Raw genomic sequence first — 22983 nt, forward strand, 5'->3', positions numbered from 1 at the left:
AACCCCTTAGGCCCAATAATTAGTTTTGGACTCACAATCGTTTCTCAAAATTCAAAACAAACAGGGCCTTAAATCTTCTCTTGTTTCAGTTTTTCGTGCATAGAATGGAATGAGGCCTAGAGAAGGCAAAGGTGGAAAAAAAGTTAAAAAAAAAAAATGTTTTTTTTTTGGCTCAGATAGGAACATGGTGATGAATGAATGTTCCAGTGTGTAACATGTACAATGAAAATTCGTTGTGTGACCCCAGCAAATTAAAGAACATTTGAGGAAAACAATAAAAATTGGGATATATTTGGAAAGAAAAGATGTAACTCCATTTGCTCTGATCTTTCCTACTTACAACAGACAGAATGCAACTGATGTCTACTTGGCTAAACATGGTTGTTTTTGTGTATGTGATTTTCTTAGCTTGGGTTAGAGTAGCAAAGGTGAGTGCATATGCCATTGAAATTGGATCCGGACGGGGCTCGGGTTGCACTTGACTGCATAGAAGGGTCCAACATTGGCGAGCCAATGGTTCCACTTCTCCATGAGCCCCACCACTACTTCTAAATCCAGTACATATAAAGGGGCCTTTAAACTCTAGCGTCTTATTTATGATGGATTGAATAACATAACAAGCCTGTCATTTCCTGGCAAGACTTCACCCACACTGCATGGACCTTTTAATTTGAGTCCAGCTCGCCCTTGGGGTCATAAACTGACACTTGGGATTCTGCCAATTATAAGTCTTCTTCCTCTTAGATCTTAGATGTTGGCTTTTGAATACTTCAGGGGAATGACCCCTTGTTTGGGGTCCTTCATGGGGCTAGAAACCTCCTTTCCTTTGACCCGGAGGCCCGCTCAGAACAGCCTCCAGGCTCTTGCTGCTTGACCCAACCGCTCTAAAAAAGGCCATGGTGAGAGCAAGGCAGCAAACAAGAGCTAAAAAAACTTTAAAGAGAGCTGTGGAACTTGTCTTGCCTCTCTCATCTCTATATGTAAGTAGGTAATGCCCCAAAAATCGCATCCATAAGATGATCTTAACCCTCCAATTTGTAGAGGGACGGCACATTATGGAAACCTCTACAGGTCTTCGAGGGTTAGGATCATCCTATAGAGGTGGTTTTCGGGGTATGTCCTATTACGCGGGTCCCAATAAATGAATGGGTTGGATCATCAAATAGAGTGGGCCCATTGTAATTTTTTAAAATACATGCATATAATTATATAAAGTGCGGACACACAAAAAAAAAACAAAAAGGCGGGGACACCATATAATAACTCTTATATGAAAACAGCCTTTAAGATCTCCACCTTATCTGACATTTTAAACCACCACACCCCCCCCCCCTCCCCCCCAATTTTTATGAAAATACAAACCAAAAGAGAGTAGAAATGTTAGGACAGGTGTTGGACTGCCAGAATCAGCAACTAGAATCAGTATCCTATTGGAAACGGAATGGAAAAAAATTAAAATTTTAATCTAAAAACTTCATTCCAGCTTTGATTCTTGCAATCCAAACACACTCTAGATTATATGCAGATAGTTTTTGCAGATATCCAAAGAAGGCCAGACTTTTATTTTTCTAGTGAAAATTTTCCCAGAATAAAAAACAAATATTTTTCAAGAAACTGCACCTTAAATTTTTCCCGAAAAAAAAAAAAAAAAAAACTGCACCTTAGAAAATATTAGGGGTGGCAACGGGGCGGGGCGGGGCCGGATGTTGGGGTCCCCTTCCCCTTCCCCTCTGCGGGGAATTTTCCCCCTCCCCTTCCCCTTCCCCTCTGCGGGGATGGTGGGGAATCCCCCTCCCCTCCCCGCGGGGAATATCTAATCCCCTTCCCCTTCCCCTCCCCGCATCCTTCGGGGACAAAATCCCCGCCCCGCCCCTTCTTTGGAACCCAACCAAACCAGCAAACAGAGCTTCTTTCTTCTACGTCCATTACAGACAATATTGTGATGAATGCTATGATTCTATTCATGTGATCAACAAACAGATAGACAAAATAAGAAATGCATGGATGAGACAACAAACATAAATAACAACAGGACCACCTCATCTTTCAGCAATTTTCTGCATAAATTATGGAATGATAAATAGGAAATGAGCACCAGGATTACCTTCATTAACAGGCAGCCAATGTGCAAAAAGTAACTATTTCAGTAGTCACAATGAACTTTAAAAGTCCATAAGTGGGCGCTCACACACGCAAAATAATGTTCATTAGTTCATTCTGTATAGCATGTTAACCCTCAGATGAGCATGAGAAATGAGAATGGAGAAGAGAACAAAATCAACAAATGACTTATTTCTTTAACTGCAATTCAGTCTAGTGCTGACATGAAACAAATTTCTAGTAGCTAAATTTTTCTTGTTGAAAATTAAAACCTGCAATCCAACCCTAAAATTCTGTTGGCACTACGATTTTTTGATAATTGCATACACTCAGCGTCTCAGGCTCTCAGCTTGTCTTTATTATTTCAACATCTGTGAAAAGGTTATTATAGTTCCCAAAATGCTCTCAAAAGCTAATTAAAAGGAAAAGACAAGCTAAGTTTATGTTTGGGGGAATCTTGTAGCCGATCCACAGAGCTTCTAGTAGTTTTCCTTAAAAAAAACACTTAAAAATTTACAAAAAATGGCATTGATTAGCGGGGCGGGGCGGGGACAACTCCATCCCCTTCCCCTTCCCCTCCCCGCACCGGGGAATTTTTATATTCCCCTTCCCCTTCCCCTTCCCCTTTCAAATCGGGGAATCCCCTCCCCAAACGGGGCGGGGCGGGGCGGATCCCCGCTTTTTCGGGTGAAATTGCCAGCCCTAGAAAATATAGCACTTTTTTCTTTAAATAATGTATTTCTAATAATTTTACCTGGAAACAAAAAAACTCAACTAAGCCTTTGTCCCAAACTAGTTGGGGTCGGCTAATGAATCCTTTAGAAAATTTTCATGAATTACCTGGAAAAAAAAACTGTACTTGAAAAATGAATTGCCACACTATCAGAATAATTATTAAAGAAAAAAAACAGCATAGATAGAAAAAATAAATGGAACAATTCATATTATATATAGGTATTGATACAAAGATACTCATCTCAGAAATTGCAAAAACTCCCAGACATCCCATCAGCTTCATAACCTTTTTGCCCTTGCACTTTGGGCAACCAATCCAAATTGGATGGTCTTGGGCATGTTTACTGACTGAAATGTAGAGAAAGTTCATACACCCAGTTTCAAAATGTAGCTTCTACACAGGAAAAATCCCATTACTAGAGATCATAAAAATTATTATAATTTATATTCTTGTCATCCCAATATTCCTATCTGCTCTACATTCTGATATTTTCACTTCCTTTTTTCTTTCAAACATTTTTAGAAAGGTAAAGTGAACATATTCAGATTTTATTTTGAAGTATGAACACCCATTAAGCCTCACATAAGCATAACTCAAAGTTTCAATTTCAACACTGATGATGCATTTCCAACAATTTCATTTGCACCTATCTCCTCTTCTCAATGATCTATATACATAGAATCACCCAAAATACAAAATTTATCCCATTCCCCCACCCCCATTAACAAGGCTACAACCAAAATCCCTGCAGATGGTCCATGGCAACATTCATAGGTTCTTTTACTTGCATAAATGAATGAAAAATCTGCCATAGCCAGACAAACCAGAGAAAAAGGAGGGAAATGACACAAAATACCCATCCCTGGTAATGATACATGGCCAGGCAAACCAGAGAAAAGAGGAGGAATGATACAAAATATCCATTGCTGATTTGATGTATCCAAAGACCCCTGCCATTGCTATTAAAACCAAGGCATCCACCATATATACATCTTCTCTAGGTTTTTGTGTGATACTGCTTCAGCAATCAAGCGATGAGCTTGCTTTCTACAGCTAGTGGCAAAGATGGTGCTGCTCCGACACCAACTACAACTCCTTGTAGCCTTGATTCAATGTTGCTGATGGCCCTCTAAAATTTTCAGACAGAAAAACATTTAGATAATAATCAATCAAGGCCTTGCTTGTGCTACATTTGGCAGTAATAATAAGGGTGGTGTCGTACTGAGATTGCTACTCTCCCCAAAAATTCTAGAGCTGTTAGATGCGACCAATTATGTATCCCTTATATTCGCACTAAACAAATATTGCTGTGTTTTTTTTTTTTTGTAAAGGGGTTTTGTTTTTCCTCTTCTTGAATCTTGATTTGTTAGAGGCTAACTATTTTTTATCTTATTAATAAAATTTAAGGTGCCACCCCGTGTTCCTAGATAAATTCCGGGTTAAAACAAAGGGTGGTGTCGTGATAATAATGATTAATGACATCTACGATGATGATGGTGATGATGGCGACGACGACGACGACGACGAAGACGATGATGATGATTCGTACCTGTGCATGGGGATTCTGAACTTCTACTCCACTTGACTTGTGAGATTTTGTCCACTCGACAAGAGGGTCGTGGATGAAAGTTTCAAGAACGCTCAGTAGAGTCTCCCTGTGTGTCCTCAGAACCGAAAGTGTGATTTCGCAGACCCTCAAAAAAATGCCCTCATACCCAGTAATGCCTAAACCATCTATCATGTTCTGCATGTTCAATTAAACAATATTTAGGACAAATCATGTTCTGCATGTCCAATTTAACAATATTTAGGACAAGTCTTGCTGGTATAGGCACTACAATTGTAGGATGAGTTCTTTTACCTGGGTCAGTCTGAAAGGCACCAATTCAGGCTTCTCAAGTTGTAAACCCTTGTCAAACAAACAACTGAAATCAACATGTACACAATCACCTGTGGTGGAATCAAAGAGGATGTTCTCCCCATGCCTATCACCCAGACCTACAATATGGCCAACCATGGACCAAACCGCAGTAGTGTGGGCATATGCAACCCGAGCCCTAAACCAAGCAGCCGGCTCAGAGAATGTAGTTAAGAACCATTTGTGGAAAACAGGAGGAAACATTGGAAGGATTTTCGTTTTCAACATCTCATCCTCAGGTATCTTACCCTGACACTGATCATATATACGCTTAATGCAAGGATTAGTCTTTTGCCTATCAAACTTTCCACAAGTAATGTATATGTCTTGAAGAATATGCCGTAGCCCACGAGTGTGAGGCACCCATTCTACCATTCCACAATCCTCTGTGAGTGGAATCACAGCAAAGGTACGAATATAGAGCTTTCTCCTGCGACTTTCATGGTATTTGGATAATAGACGGTTGATCATCGCTGTGAACTCCATCATGCGTGCATCTTTCCTGAGGTCGTCCTTTGGTTTGCAAAGAAAGGGACGATCAATACCACCACTACCGTGAAAAATAACCTGAAAAATCCAGCACATGTACAGTTATTACTAAAAAGATGAATTCCAAAGCGTAGACCAGCCCAAAGGGGGAAATTTTCATTATAGCAACCATAGTTGTCAACCTGTGACTCGACCCGTGACTCGATTTCTTAATTTTATGACTAGTGACTCGTAGAGTTTTTGACAAGAATAGAAATTTAGATGGAAAAAATATAATTATATATCAAAAGATGAAGCATGCAAAATATATAACACAATAGCACATAGATAAAGCACTAGACAAAATTATAAATAACTATATGCTTGTAAGTTGCATGCACAAAAATAATTAAGTTCTAAGTTCCAACTTCCAAGTTTTCAACCATCAAAATAAGAAAGCCCAGGCCCAGCGACTTGACTCGTAGGAGTCTTTTTTTTTTTTTTTTCGAGTCGACTCCCAGCGACTCATTCGAGTCACCAAACGACTTAGACAAGTCTTCAACAGAGGCAAGTCACCCATGTGACTCGCCTCGAAAGCACATCGACTCGACTCGACTCGGGAGTTGACTCATACGACTCATAAGAGTTTGACAGCTATGCGAGTCACCCATGCGACTCAACTCGACTCGGGAGTTGACTCATATAAATCTTACGAGTTTGACAACTATGTACATACTTTCTTTGGTCTCTGAAGAGATGAAAGGATTTCAGCCTCATCTGCAATTCCTGATATAGTAGCATGGTCTGCGGCTGAGAAAATATCAAATTTAGAATCAGTTATACTTGTATCATACGAGGGTAAGGTGACAGTAAGGGCTTGTTGAATGGGCATTATGATTCCCAGTGGCATCATTCGTTTCAAGGCACCGAACTCCGTTGAGATATTGATTGTCCTTGCCTTTGGCTGTCCTGCGTGAAAGCACAGCCTAATAAGATGATCAATGAGGCTGGCGAACTGAACAAATAAGCCATTGATATCACTTCCATGGCGGGACCCTTTCCGTGCAGCTTGTATGATCTCAGCTGCCGCATCACGCCGTGCAGCAACTGTAGACTTCGAAACTGCAGCCATTATCCAAAGAGCTTGTTGTGGGTATTCCTGTAAAGCAGATGTTATTATGTGTTTGACTAGCCGAACAATTTCTTCATTCTGGTGGCAGATTCTAGAAACCAACTGAGAGAGGGCTGTTAGCCACTGATATGCAGGTAAATCCTTTAGACAGCCTCGCATGACACCCATGACCTGAAAGAACAGAAAAATCAGGATATTGAAAGTGATTAAAGGACGGGGGAAAAAAATTTGTCACAAATATCGTTCTTGGGAATCTCTCGGCAAGGAAAAATCTTGGGATATATTAATTTTTTTAATTTTTTGGGGTTTATATCGGGAAAAAATGTTTAAAATAAAATTATTTTAAAAATATATGAATATATATAATTTAAGAAAAAATAAAATAAAAATATATGGATAATATCAGGATATTATTGTAATATTTATGATAAAAATGAAAATATCGCTATAATTTTAAATCTCGGGATTATTTCGGGATTTTGTCGTTTTATCAAAATGTCACGATAAAAATGCGATCTTTCGAAAATATCAGAGATATTTGTGACAGAAAAAAAAAATGCTTGAGACAAATTACCAACCCTTCCATGAACAGTTTTCAGTGCTTTATTGGATGATAAAACATCTTTTTGGTATTTGCTCCAAAATTCAAACCAGAGGGTTAACAACCTTGGCAGTGCCTAAAAAAGATACTTATGACCCCTGTGAAGTCCCTTTGCATAAAATAACAATACATCTGGAAGGTAGGACCACCAAGGCTTCTCTTCAGCAGTTGGATTTACAGAACCACCAGCGCCAGATGGCACGCTCCTGGGCCGGGAACGTGCGTCCATTATCCCGTCTAGGTTGTCCTCTTGACGTTTCCTGGCATCAGCAAGCAAATCATCGAAATACTTAGCCAAAAAAAAGTATCCCTTCCCCCATTTGGGTTGGATTTCCCTCACTCTGGAATAGAGACTTATCACATCTTCCTTTTGCTTCTGACCAATATAATGGATCCATCTGGTATAAAGAAGAAGGGTTTTAGCCATGTCTTTGTTCTCGCTCGATGCCTCAATAGCACATAGAGAAGGTGCATTGGGTGTAACAAGTGATAGACTGGTAAGGGATGACATAGCGGCTGTACCCAGAACTTCCACAGGCATGTTTAAAAGTGATTGTTGCAGTTCTTCTATGGCACAATCCGATTTTCTAGTACTCCACATAAGCTTAGCCTTCTCCATGTAAACATTTGGCGCACCAGAAGCTTGGGCTTCTAAAATTGCCCGACTCGCGGTCTCATAGTGGCCGGCCGAACGACAAAGCTTTGCATATTGAAGCCAACAATTCCCAACTTGAGCACCAAGATTACTAGCACTGAAAACCAACCTTCGGAAAGCCAACAATGGCTCCCTTGCCCACAATGAAGGTTGCGTAAATTTAAGTCAATTATCACAGTCGTTAATTACTTTCAAGTAGGGCTGCAACTCAGGTCGGGCCGGGTTTTTTTTCGGAAAACCCACGATTCCCAAACCCGGCCCTACCCATGATAAATCTCGGGTCGGGTCGGGTTTTTTCACGTGGACGCAAATTTTTAAGGAAAATTCTTGTTTGGCAAGGCAACTCAACTCATAGAAGTAGAAATTACACTCACATTACACTTGAATCAAACAATGATGTAATTACACTTACATCACACTTGAATCAAACAATGCTGTAATCAAACAATGTTGTAATTACAATCAAACAATGCTGAATCAAACACTTGAATCAACTCAACTCATAAAAGCAGAAATTACACTCACATACATTGTTTGGATGATCCAAAGCGTTCATTTGATGGGTCCTGACATAGATAAGGTGTGCCCAAAAAATCAGCTCCATCGGATCATCCTAACCCTTCAATCTATGGACGAACCTTCAGCTGAGGGGACCTACCTTAAACAAATTGAAACTACAAGGGTGTATTTGTCACGTTTTAAACTATAGGGGTGGAAGTGGATGTGTCAGAAACTAGAGGGGGTGTAAATGTAATTATCCCTTTAACTTTTAACTAACAATAGAAAAAAATGTACATACTATAACTTATGTAACTCGGGTCGGGCCCCTTCAAACCCGGCTCGACCCGAGATTCATGCGGGCTTTTGAATGCTGAACCCGGCTCGACCCGAAACCCATGAAACCTGAACCCGACCCAAGCTATTTTCGGGTCGGGTCGGGTAAAACCCGGCTCGAGTTGCAGCCCTACTTTCAAGAATCTCAAATCATCCAAATGAAATGATTTTTCTAAGAACGAGTTATCGGTCAAAAGAGCATGAAAGTATTCCAATTCACGTAGCATGTGAAGCTTTACAATAAATGGGTACGCACGCATATAAGAGTCCATGCCGCCAGCAGCTAGAGGAACAAGCAAAGCTTGTCTTGTCTGGGCAATTTTTTCGGCAACCATGAACTGGTCTTTTTTCATCATTGCCTGGAGAATCTTCGCAAGATTCATATCAAAGGACGCATTACTCTCAGAGTTACCACAGATAAGGCCTTCTTTATCGGCACCCAAAAGGTACTCATCCATTAAATTCCATCGTCCAAGCCTCCACGCTGCCTGTACACCTTGCATGCACCAAGTCTTCTTGTATTGGGGCACCCTAGAAATTAACCCATCTACATGAGTGACCATGGCCTGCAAGTGGCACATGTTTAGCAAACAGTTAAGAACACCTGAATGTCTCTGAACTGAATTCGGCTCCATCTGCAAAGCTTGCTCACATGAGGTTAAAACTTCAGCCCAATTACCTGCTTTTTCGTTGATTAACAGTTGATCATGTAGGCTCGACGATCTCCATAGATGCGCCAATCCAGAGAGACCATCGGGTTCATCCAAACCACTATATATTTCCATGAGAAATGACACATCTTCATCCGCAAAGATGCCACTCTTCTCAGCTGCTGGGTTAAAAGACCCTGATTTAGTCTGCACGTGACTCAAAGTAAAGCAAAGAGCTAAGCCCGACAACGGAACGAAGCCCTAGCTAGGGTAACTTTTGGAATGGCATCTAAAAGCTCAGATACATTGTTACACTGTATAAGTTGTTGATCAAAATCAGATAGAGGCTCCTTAGCTTTAGATGATTGCTTTTGAAGTGACTGGGAAAGAGCGACCTCTTGTTTGAGATCATCTACCCATTGCCCTAGATTATCAAGTAAAGTGAATATAGCTTGAATGCAAACCTCACTCTGTCCCCCGGCAATTCCATGAACTGCGGCCCCACTGTTCTCCGCAGCTGCGGCATTGAGAACTGATAGTATCTCCTCTGTTATACTCTGACATGCCTCGGCAGTACCATGACAAACAGCATTCAGAACTAAATATGGTAGTAAATACATTGCTGTTTGCATATCATGCCTTACTATAGCACGACATGCATTGAAAATACTTGCACGGGACCCAGTTGCATGTACCGTCAACTTTCTAATCCAAAAGAATATCCATCTCCTGAGCGACATGGAAGGCCTGTAAATGGATCCCACAGATGTTGAATCGGCCACGTTTGGAAGTTGAAATCTCGAGGTCAAGCATGGTGCAATTATTTCTTTAACATAGTTCGAGAAACGATCCCATAACCTCTGACCCCTATTATTAATCTCATTGCAATTATCGGTAATGACACTCCCAATCGTTATTGACTCCTTTCCATTACAAACTGCAACATTTTCGTCCAGTGATGTCTGGCAACCGGCGAGCTTAAGCAGCTCCTGTATAGCCAATGCAGCTGAGTCTTGGACTATAGTATCAGAGGCAGCTCTAAATGCTCTAGCAAGATGCTTGTGTATCAACTCAAAAATAATATCATCATCCGAGCATTCCATCTTGAAGCGTTGGCATAAAATTTTGAAGTGTTTCTTTATCAACGGCGTGCATTAGAAGAACCATAATTTTAGGAACATATGTACTAAGGTGAGTGCCCATCATTTCAATCAGCTTTTCTATGCGATTCAAGGCTTGCTTCTGCAGTGATAGATCCTCAGCATGAAGCATTTTCCTATCGATGCTGTTAAGAAGACCAACAAAGTGATTCTTCAAAAATCCTGACAGATCATCAGAACCTGTGAGGATTATAGCAACCTCTTTTATCATCTGAGGAATTCTTGTGGTCCTGTAATTAGCAAGGGAATTAACAACAATATATGGTATTCAAGTCCACAAATGAGTGAAACTATGTCACAAATATCTCTGATATTTTCAAAATATAGCGATTTTATCACAGTGTTTTGATAAAACGACAAAATCCTGAGATAATCTCGAGAATTTAAAAAAATAGCGATATTTTCATTTACCGCGATAATTTTACTATAATAACACGATATTTTAACAATATTTTAACGATATTTTTACTATAAAAAGGGCGGCCTAGTGCACGAAGCTCTCGCCATTGCGGGGTCTGGGAGGGCTAGATGTACGCAGCCTTACCCCTGCTTTGTAGAGAGGCTGTTTCCGTGACTCGAACCCGTGACCACCATGTCACAATGGAGCAACCTTACCATTGCGCCAAGGCTCGTCCTCTATATTTTTACTATATATTTTATTTTATGTTATTTCAATTTATATATTTTCAGTTTTTTTCCGGTAAAACCTGAAAAAAAAAAAATATCCCGAGATTTTCCCTTGCCGAGAAATTCCTGAGAACGATATTTGTGACATAGGTATGAAACAGAATACATGCAATTTTTTTGTCAAAATAATGTGGAATTTCTAGAGAGGGAAATACCTTCTGTTAGTCTCATCTGAATCACCATCACCCAGAAAGCATATAAGTTCATCAAGAAGTGCCGGTAAAGCAGCTGCGAATATTTCTTTGTTATCGGACCCAGTTTGCATATGATAAAACTTCAAAGCAGAGAATAACTCCCGCCCTTCAGCTCGAAGAAGTGCAAAAGCAAGCACTTTGGGTAACCAATTAACAATCAACGGTACTAAATCCGTGTTCAAAGATTTCACCAGCTCATTTAAGGTCATCACAGCTTGGTCATTATCCTGCTGAGAAACCACAAGTTTTGGAAGAATGATAGGAACCATTCTCCTAATAAGTTCCTCAGTTTGAATACCAACAACAGCCTCTGCAAACTCTCGGATCATAGCAGGGCGGTTCACAAGTCTTGCACAAAGATAATTAAACAACTCATCCCGGATTTGAACAAGCTTAGAAAGGATTAATTCTAATCCTCCTTTAAGATGGAAATAGCATGATCTATGTATTAATCTTGATGATGTCATTCTTACAGTCACGTGACGATTATCAAGCTGGTCAACCAATAAAATAAGCGAAAAAAGGAAAATCTGCCCATGTACATCAACAGTATTCATAATCTCAGCCGTAGATTCCAACAAAGTCTCTAAAATCTGGGGATCATCAGTTTCTGCCAAAGCATGTTTCAACTTGTCCAGAAATTTTTGGTCTTTTGTTTTGCCGCATGTCTCCCCATCAATAAATAAACAATCCAAAGCATGTCTTTCAAGGAAGCAGCTAATCTGTGTACAAAATGCTTCCCTTATAGCTTTCTTTCTGTGAAGAAGCAAATATTCAATACAGTGTGTCCATTGAAATCTTGTTTTAAGCAGGATATCTTGAGGCCCATGTTGGAGAACTCTAGAGATGATCCCAATGCACGCAAGTTGAACCTCTTCTGATGACTCATCAAATAGAAGTGTGAAAAAAAGAGCTGTAGAGTAAGAAAATCAAAGTCAAAACCGGCCTCCATGCTTTGCACCTGGCATAGATTTAGAACTTCAGAATTTTGTTCTTGATCATGCAGAACCCTTTTGTCACACTGTGGACACCAAAATCCTCTCAAAAGAAAATCCAATGTCTGAATCTTCCCCTTGTGGTAGTTATTTGGGAAAACTTTGCAATAATTTCCGTTTAGATCACCAATGGCATTAGAACATCCATAAAGGCATGACAAGTCGCCAAGAGAAGAGGGAACAATTTTATTTACTTGGTCACACTTATCTTTCCCCAGTAACCTAAAATTGAGCAACAAATAAATAAAAGTTAATAAAATAACTTAGAGGACCGTGTATACATTCTGCGTGAAGTTCATTAAACTTCAAAAACATTCAATCTTTTTGGTGAATAAGACAAGTTTTATAGTATAAAATAAAATAAAATATATGGATCATGAGGGGCATGCCATATAAAAAAAAAAGATCGTGAGGGGCATAGCCAAGGGGACTTTAAGATCAGTACTGCTTGAAAACAGAAATGGGCAATACAATATCTATGTTTACAATGTGTTTGCTTGTTTGATTGCTGGACAAAGGTTGCTTGGGTCACAAGTTGCCATCCCTACTTGTTGCAGGTACCTAAAACTAGGCGTACTGAAAAGGAAAGTACAAAGATTACAGAACCACAATCTCTTGTAGGGGCAGATTTTAGCAATTCTTCCAAAAGTTATAATTGACACACCTACTACACTAGGCCCTTGTACTCTTCGGCCGGGACCGGTCCACATCATAGTGGTATCCTGAACCCCATACATTATTTTCACTGAAATTGTGAAATTAAACAAATCATAACTTGCATATGTAAATATGTTAAAAAAGTTATAATTGACTTACTCCAGTCTTTCAAAGATAGGTTGTAGTAGACTACCGCCAGAGCACAAGACAATCACAGGCATACAAATAACAGCTTCAGCTCTAACCTTTTCATCTTCATCATGAAGAGCCAAGTCCAGGACTTCAAGATCGCCTTCAGATTTTACTTTAACTCCGATCTTGGAAAGAATTTGAAGAGAGAGACATCTCGTTTTCCAGAGAGGATGAGCTTGGGTAACTTGGAGAGAATGAGTCCAAGGAAGTTTTAACACAAAATTTATTAAATTTTCATATCTGGGATGGTCATAACTTGAGGTCCCTGTGCAATTCATCCACCCATTATCCTCATCTTTAAAAGGCCTCATTCCCAAAGGAAGAGAACCTGCACAACAGAATAGACAAGATATAAAATGATGAGGCAGAATCGGAAACAGACTTGCAAGCTCGGGAAGAGTGAATAGGTCTCAAGGTTGACATAGTAGTCTGCAAGGATTTAAATTTTGGTTTTGGGTTCGGTTTCTGACAGCCGAAACTGAAATTTTGGCCGATATTTTGGGGAAAAAACTTTAAAAAATCACATTTTCTCTGGCCGAAATTTCAGATTTTGGTGATTGCAATTTCGGTCCCAACCGAAATCCAAAATTTCAGCCGAAATATCGGTATTTCGGCCGAAATTCAAAACCATGGTAGCCTGAAAAGGTGCTAAGAATTAGCTATTCTGTCTAATTATGTGATGTGAAAGTTGGGAAAAGACAGTCAACTGACGTACCTTGCAGAAGTAGTATGCTGTGAATTGCTTCCAAATAGATGGATAAATCAAATGTGAGTGAATTGCTTTCTTTTGCCTGCAAGAAGCAATCTTAACTAGAATAATACGAGGGGGGAGAAGAGAAAAAAATAAAAGGGCGGTATTCTAGAAACCAATTGCTAGTGCTTTTAACAATTTCCACATACCTGCTCACATATCTGAGGTATCCAACAAATCACATGTTGAAAAATGGTAAGAGACAAATTGGTCTGAGGATAGTTACAGAATACAATGCAAAGCATGCTAAGAGCCATCAAAGCAGTTTTCTGAGTCAAAGTAGCAGCTTTAGAATCACTTGGACTCAAAATGCCAACAAAAGAATGAAGTAATTCACCCATGTAATTAGCATACTCTTTGTCTCGTTCACATGTAGACACACAAGCACCCTCACCGCCCAGTCGGGCATTAGTATTAGAAAGCAATCTCTCCGTCTCTATCTTTTGGCGTTTACTTGCTAAATTGACCACATTCTGAGCCGGGCGCTTCTCTCCAACTATAGAGTTCTCAAATCCTTCGCCACCTCTGATGTCTACATTGATGACTTTCTCTCCCATACGATCTGGGCCAATTATACCTAAAGGCCACTCTAATGCAATCAATTAATTGCAAGGGAGGTTTTAAAGAACAGAGCATATTGATGAGGATCCCTGGCCTCCAGATATGTAGGGGGCAGATTTTAGCAATTCTTATGTATGCACTGCATAAAGCAACCTGAAATGGATATGGAAATATCCCCTCCAATCAATAGTATTAACCCTTCAAATTCATACCAAGTACCAGCCTATGTCACAAATATCGTTCTCGGGAATTTCTCGGCAAGTATATTAATTTTTTTTATTTTGTAGGGTTTATATCAGGAAAAACAATAAAAATAAAATTATATAAATATAAAAATACATAAAATTAAAGAAAAAATATAAAATAAAAATATCGTGAAAATATCAGGATAATATCGTGATATTTCAAGTTCTGGTTATCAAAATGTCGCAATAAAAATGCGATATTTTGAAAATATTGGAGATATTTGTGACATAGGTACCAGCTACCAAGAAATGGGTAAAACTTGTAAAACAAGAATAGCCATGTGTGTTTACATAAGAACAAAAGGGCAGAAATATTAACCTCCAGTTCTGGGCTATCTGTGCTCCGTATTGATTGAGGAAAAACACTAACTAAGTCACCGGCAGTGACCTGAACAACATCATCCTGACAGCTAGAGTGAAGTACATGGAGGCAAGCACCCATGGATGAATCATACACTGCATTTCTGGAACGGAAATCTTTCAGTGACAACTTAATAGAGAAATGGTAATCAAGAAATTAGGGCTCAATTAACTAAAAAATCAAAATGAAACTCAAAGCACATGCAGGTTCTTGAGCTTAGACACATTAAAGATTTCAGCCACATGTTTGTACCGTCACCAATGAGAAACCTTTAACCACGGCACAAAATGATGCTTGGTTATTCTAGAAATGGGAGTCAGATTATAGATGATTGTCATCTTTTTTTCTCCCATTACTCATATCAATAACATTCTCTGTTTATGGAGGGTTTGGAGTCTCCTGCACAGCCTCTGGTTTGAGATCCAAAAACTAGTTGACTCAGACGTAATGCTAATACTTTCTTTTATTAATTAATAAACTGGCAGGGGTACCATTCAAAAAAAAAAAACTGGCAGGGGTCACCCAAAACTCCAATTTACCTCCCCAAAAGAGAGAAAATAAACTTTTGACATTGCAAGATATGACCACAATATAGGGCCGTGGGAAACTCTACTATCCATATTCTGAATTTGTACCCATGAACTTTCAGAATAACTTCTGAATAGACTAGCTTCTGCCGCACAGATTATTACATTTCTCTCAAAATTGATAAAAAACAAAGACAAAAATTTCAGCCTATACTAACCAGAACTTGAAGCACGATAGGAAGACATAAAAATAGTATAACAACCTAAAAAAATTAATCCTTTCGCGTAACTTAATTCCATCTTGTTAAGACAAATCATGTGAAATCCAAACCCACTTCAATGGTTTGTCATTTTTCTATTTGTCCAAAAAATATTACCTTTAAAAACATAATAGGAAGATTTTCTGAGCAAGACATTCTGAGAACATATAAATCTATCCTTAATCTCTTTCTATCGATGTTCTATTTGGGTGAGATCTTGATTTGATATATTGCCTATGGAAGAAGCATTGAATAAGGTGTCTGACGTTAAACAACCAGTAATCAACTGAAGTAGTCATAAATTCATAATGGCAACCCAGGATTAATGATAACAATGAGCACCCAGGATTACTTAATGGAAGAAACTATTTGGAATGGGTATAATCGGATAGGATGTTTACCGGTAGCCGAAGTAAGTTGTGTTAAATAACCGAGAAGATTAAAGAACCCAAAGAAAAGATCCATCCCATGATGATTGGGAAGGTGAGAATCCCACAATGATGGCTTGGCTCTCACATTCAATGGAGACAAGTATTTGTAGAAATCTACTATTTTTTAGGACTGCCTAGGATATATGGGAAACAGTAGCACAAACCTATTCTTAAAGGAAGGATGTATCCTGAATTTACCAGCTGCATATGGGGATTGGAACTAGATCATTCTCTGCCAATAGCCCCTAGTCTCTAAGATATAAAGAACAAACCAAGCAACGCAAGATGTTTTAATTTCTAGCAAGCTTGAACCAAGATCTAGAATTCCAACGGGTTCAGGTGCTTGGGAAAGATGAGATACCTCCTCTTGAATCCATCTATAGTTATATCCAAGTAGCAATCGAAAGGCAACCTTTATGGTCCTCGTTCAGCTACAAAAGTAGAGCATTCAACTCTTGTAGCAGATTATACTGAAGGCAATAAAGGAGGTGGAAACAATTGTGGAAGAAGCCAACCATGTGTAGGGACACTGACGGATGATAGAGACAAAATGAAATGCGTTCATTGCAAGAAAAGAGGAGATGCAAAAGATATTTGTTGGGATCTCCATTCTGATCTTCGCCCAAAGATGAAAACAATGAGTGCCAACATAGCTACAGTTGAGAGGGAGCAGCAACAATTAATCAATTAATCCACATATTGTGGGAAGATCAATGATAGACCTAATGGATATGGCTATCAAGGATCTAATGGATATGACCCTCACAGCGTCACATAGGCATGCGTATATAATACACATCAATACGTATATATGTGTTATATATACATCCATACATATAATACACATCCATACATATACGTACTTACATATGTATGTATCTATAGATATCTTTCAAAAACAAAATATGTATGTATCAATATATGTACTAAGCCCAATACTGTTTCATAAGTTTTTGAATTATGGTAGCACGTTAAAGGCATACAATTCAAGCTAGACAGAGACAAGTTGGCAGGGATTTTATGATAGCTGAAGGCATACCTGAATTATTCAAAAAAAAAATGAAGGCATACCTGAACATTATTTCCTTTTTATCTTGGCTCAAAATGGACGATATTGATCGAATAAGTTTTTCACTGGGAACAATATCTGCATCTATCACTGATGTTGTAATGCGCGTGAAGTCAAAGCATGCCTTAGAATGTAAAGAATCAGCAAATTAAAAACTATTGGTTTAAGCTCATCTCAGAATTCAACTAAATAACTAATAATGCCCAACACCATATCTGAGATGCTACTTACCATATGCAAAGCAGAATCCCCATAACATAATAGAGTACACGCAGCAGTCACGAAAGATGCATTGATGAGTCCTTCCACATAAAGAGTTCCTTCAGTAAGACATTTACTAAGAAGCTTAATAGTCCAAGTGGCAAAAGGTTGCCACCTTGGCTTATCTGTGAGATCAATCAGAACACCAGGGCCATCTGTGGGTCTGCAACATGCTGGGAGGTGACTAAGAAGAGCCGGGGCACTAGATATTAAAGCGAATGACGCGTGGAAACACTTCAATGACACTTTAGTGGAACCGGCGACATTTGATTTGTCTGCATACAGTGATGCCACATATAAAAGATCTGTATGAAAAGAAGATCATGTCAGTTTTTTTTTACAGAGCTCAAGTCCTGAGTCCTGACCAAGGTTTCTGAAACCGAAATTTCGGTGGAAATTTTTAAAAATTCGGTGTAAATTTTAAAATTTTGGCCGAAATTTTAAGAAATGTGGTCTAGGTCCCGGACAAAATCTGAAATTTCCAGAAATTTTTCGGCATTTTGGTTGAAATTTAAAACCATGGTCCCCACACATCTCATGAATAGACTAAATGTGAGAAAATAAATGCTAATGGAGATGTAAAGTATAAATATATACATGTAACACACACATATGTATGTGCAAGTATATGATATGCCATACCATAATATATTTTTCAAAGGTGAATGACTACTGAGGAATGATACCTTCAACAACCAACATGGCATCTAAGAAAAACTGGCGATATGCTTCTCGTTCTCCTGTACGGAGCAAGGATAGAAGTGATGCAATTGTCTCAAAAATCACCCCGTGACGAGAGCTGAAAGTTCAAACAATACCGTCCACCAACCGACATGTTGCAGAAGGAACGATGTCAAAATTGACACAAACAATATCAAAATGCTAAAAAAACTAACAGGCATCAAGGCATGCAACACATAATGAGAAGAAAATAATTTAACAACGGCATATACCTATCTAAGATGCCCTCAGAATACCAGCACTATGTGACAGAAAAGCTATGATTTGGCTGACACTTTGAATTTAAGGCCGGCACACGTGTTGTGTCGTGTCCGACACAACACCCGTGTCCACACGTGTCGACATTCCTTTAGACACTTTTTAAGTATACTGTTAGAAGTGTTAGTAACTTTATATGTATGTATGTGTATGAGTGTGACACTATTTCTAGATTTTTAGGGGTTGCCATGTTACATACCTCATCTGTGTACAACTCGGCACACAAATCCGTGTCCACAAACCATGATTATGTACTTTCTATTTTAGGGGTGTCGGTTCGCCGTGTCCGACACTCTGTGTCCGTGTTGACACGCGACACTCGTGTCTGTGTCCACAAATCATAGCAGAAAAGCATTTTATTGCGGGACAAGGGCATCAACTACAATTTCTAAAAGGATGATGATCTCATAACAATAATCAACAGTAAAAGCACTTTATCCAATGCAGTGTTTCAAAAGACGGATGCGGGTCAAAACGCGGTCGAAGAAAATCCTAGTCGACTCGGCACAACCCGGTCTAGTACTTGGTTGGCGTGGCTGAGTACTCGGTTCACACAGTCATAACTCGGGAGAGTCAAGGGAGTTTTTATTGACTCTCTAGGGCAAACTGTGGAATGCAGCGGCAAAGAGTGGAACACGACCAAGGTAAAAGGGAGTTACATCGGAGGAGTCCATGATGACATGGGGAGTTTTAAAACTATGATCCAATTAGTATGGGCCCACTCAAGAGAAGTTTCTCAAATGCCAAGCAACCAAAATCCAGATCACAGAATCTGCAGTTGAAAGGCAATGCCGGCGATAAAAGTATGGCTTAAAGCAGTCACAGCCCAAAATAGCTTCATGAGTTCCTACTTCAAATGATCTTCACCATTATCAGTTCAAGTCAATTAATCTACTTGCAGCTGTTATTGCAAACCATCAGCTCCTAACTACTGTCTAGACTGCCACTGTGGCCCCTGTGGGAAAGGAAAAAAAAACATTTTTTGGAAGAATTCTAAGAGTGACTAATAAAAAATGCAAACCATCAGCTCCCAACTACTGTCTAGACTGCCACTGTTGGAAAGAAAGAAAAATTGGAAGAATTTAGGCAGGTTTATAAGAGTGATTAATAAAAAAATGATAAAAGTAACATGTCAAGAGAAGAGATAACCATTATTTCCTTTACATTTATCTTATTTATATCCTTTTTTTAATGGCAGCCAATTTTATTGCTAAAAAAACCGAGATGGTCAAAGTACAAAATATGCACAATACAAATGAGGGCAAATCACATAGCAACTACATATGAAGTCAGGGAGGAAAGGAATCAAACAACGCTAGGGCTTCTTTTGAAACTCCTTCTCTAGCTAGGCTATCCGCCACCTTATTAGCGGATTGACGAACATGATGAAACACTATCGATGAGAAAAAGGCCACCCAATCTTGCATCTCATCAAAGAATCTTTCGAACCATCAAAATTGATTTTGTGAACCATTGAGCCACGGAATGACATTTAGGGTGCCCCTTATACCACCACATTGTCCAAGCGATCTCTTACCAACAACTTTAAGCCTTGGTGCACCACCTGCACCTCGGCCTTGGATGCGTCCGCCTCCCCTATGGGACCCGCAAATGCCCAAAGCACCTCCCCAGATCATTTCTAAGAATGCCTCCATTTCCCGCCAGACCGGTGTTTCCCAAACTAGAGCCATCAAAGTTCAACTTTAAAAAGCTAGGAGTGGGGGGAACCCATTCTTGAACAATCTTTTGCTTAATTTCCACTCTACAACATACTCCTTTCCATCCTTCCCATAGGTCATAGGCTGATACAAATTTGAAACTTGGAAGAGATTTCACCCAGGAAATCGTCAGGAAGGCCGGACTTTTTGAGACCCCCTTAAAAACTCTTGAATTCCTTTCTTTCCATAGCACCCAAACAGCAGCTAAGAAATACACATTCCATAAGATTTTTCCTTTCTTCTTCCAAGGGACTAATGACCAACATTGAAGGAGATCAACGAGTTTTTCTAGGAACACCCAATTGATACCAAATCTACTTAGGAGTTTGATCCACACCTCCCGAGCTAGCTTGCAATGAATGAGAAGGTGGTCCGCTATTTCTCCCGCCTCAATGCATAAGCCATAGTGGTCCACAATTAGCATCTCCCTCTTGCGAAGAAAGTCCACCGCTTGAATTCTCTGACGTAAGGCCACCCACCCAAAGGTGCACATTCTAAGGGGGCTTGGAATGTCCACACTCTAGCTACCTTGGAAACCTTAGGACAAGCCACTAAATGATGATAAGACGACTTAACCGAGGACTCACCAGATGTATTCCAGATCCAAACCCATTTATCCTCCCCATCTTGCTTAATGTATCCCTATTTAAGTACTGTCAATAGCCTAGCAATGGATGCAAGTTCTCTATCAAAGAATTTCCTCTTGAACCTCGGATTCCAAACCACGCTATCTTCCCTTCTTTCCAAATGATCCTTAACAAAACCAAATTTGAACAATGCTATCACATACAAATCCGGGAACATATCTTTTAGGGGTCAATCATAACATCATTTATCTAACCAGAATCGAACTCTATCCCCTGCATAGACTTTGAATCTTACACCAGCTGCAAACAGGTGACTAAATTTCAAGATATCTCTCCATAATGTCACTCTTGTAACCCAATGTCCCGGTGAAGCACCATATTTACCTTCAATAACTCTAAGTCTCTAACCCAGAGATGATTCTCTTTCTTACCAAACCTCCACAGACATTTTCTTAATAGGGCAATATTTGTTTCCTTTATTCTCCTAATGCCAAGGCCCCCGCTTTTAAGGGGTTTACACGCTTACTCCCACTTCACCAAAGGAATGCTACTCTTATCATCTGAGCCCCTCATTCATTGGGCATTTGAATGCCGACATTTGATAAATAGGAATGTTTGCTAGAACTGCTTTTATGAGAGTGACTCTACCTCCTCTCGAGACTAAATTCCTTTTCCATGTATCCAGTCTTCTTTCTACCCTCTCTACTATATGGCCACAACTCGCCTTATTAGGCCTACTGCCCCCTAGAGGTAGCCCACGATAAGAGGTGGGTGAAAGGAGTTTATTCTGCATCCCAAGATTCCATCCAAGCCTTGAGCCATCTCCTCTTCCAAATAGATACTTACTTATATCCTTATTATGATGAAATTCTTGAGCCATCTCCTCTTCCAAATAGATATTTACTTATATCCTTATTATGATGAAATTCTTCTATTCTTTCGTTTTATGTTTTCCTAAGCCTCTATGTGTATTTCTATTCTAACTTTTACTACTCATTGTCTTAATCCTGCATAGCTTAATCAATTGACATAATAAATGAACTGTTCTATTAAGTGTTCCAAAACATTTTTTTTTGTTTTATGTTTTGGGGGTTTTTGGAGATTCCATTATTTTGAAGAAATCTTATGAGTTCCCTTCTTTATTAGAGAAATTACCTAGGTTAGAGAGATAAAGATAGATGAATATATATAGAGAGAAAAATACAGAGACTGACCGGAAAGCGGGCTCCGAAAAGAAAGGCAAGATTCGACCGATGATGGGGAGAATAGCACTAGCCTTCCCATGATAGAAAACTCCGGGGAAATTCCTCGCGGTGTGAGATAAAAGCTTCAACGCTGTAAAAGTTTTGTTTAGAAGTTGAAGACAAGAGGGGAAATTTAAAGAGTATATATATATATATATATATATATATATATATATATATATATAGAGAGAGAGAGAGAGAGAGAGAGAGAGAGAGAGAGAGAGGACGTAGGCTTGGAGGAGGTTAGGAAGTACAGTGCGAAATCGGGTTTCTGAAGGGTCGAAATCTGAGGATCCTGGCTCATAAGGAGAGGAAGAAGAAGCTGCTATGCGTTCACGAAGCTCGTGAACAAGGCTTGAAAGACTCGCCATGGATGAATCTTGTTCTTCCTTGCTTTCCTTCTCGATTTCGAAATGTACTCTTTGTGCCTTTTCATCGAAGCATATGGGCGTCTTTGGCACACCTTTGTGCAAATAGAAAATAGCACATCCTCTTCTTTTGATATTGCCACCCTCTCTCTTTCTCTCTAATTCGGCTTGCTCCGGAAGATAGGACACTCACCTAGACATTGGGGCTGGTTCCAAATTTCGAAAATTTGAATCTAAATTTCAGGAAATTCATTTTTTTTTAAAAATAGTATTATTCTGAAATTTGAGTAATTTTGGCGGAAATTTCGGATGTAATAAAATATTACTTTTTTTTTCCTATTACTGGATTTCGGTTTCAGCCAAGGTCGGAATTGGGACCGAAACCAAAATTTAAAACCATGGCTGGACAATAGATTGTTACATGTGAGGTAGGGACAATAGATTGTTACATGCAAGGTAGGGAAGTTTACTACTGGCAATAGGTTGGTGATCGGTCCAACGTAGTCATAGGCAGTTTCACAACCCCTACTGGTGAAGGTCGTATTTAGTTTCACAGCTCCCACTAGACATGAAAATCCAGTTTCACAGTCCCCTACTCAAGGTGTGTAATGACCCGGATTTG

At 39.4% G+C, this 22983-nt stretch overlaps 1 pseudogene across 1 annotated transcript; it reads right to left on the reverse strand.

Annotated features, from left to right (window-relative positions):
* Positions 1-3443: 3443 nt before the first annotated feature.
* On the reverse strand, positions 3444-22470 carry LOC143887553 (serine/threonine-protein kinase ATR-like; annotated as a pseudogene). Its single transcript, XR_013254240.1, has 16 exons — positions 22217-22470; positions 21964-22123; positions 18132-18244; positions 17416-17750; positions 17187-17308; positions 14856-15000; positions 13880-14444; positions 13695-13770; positions 12947-13307; positions 11097-12352; positions 8579-10484; positions 6933-7811; positions 5959-6525; positions 4698-5321; positions 4386-4580; positions 3444-3965 (listed from the first exon to the last, which is right to left on the reverse strand). The product of XR_013254240.1 is annotated as a serine/threonine-protein kinase ATR-like (transcript).
* Positions 22471-22983: the final 513 nt, after the last annotated feature.

Source organism: Tasmannia lanceolata, unplaced genomic scaffold, assembly GCF_043159265.1.
Source record: "Tasmannia lanceolata isolate RefF3 unplaced genomic scaffold, GAP_Taslan_0.1 ptg000012l, whole genome shotgun sequence".
NCBI lineage: Eukaryota > Viridiplantae > Streptophyta > Magnoliopsida > Canellales > Winteraceae > Tasmannia > Tasmannia lanceolata.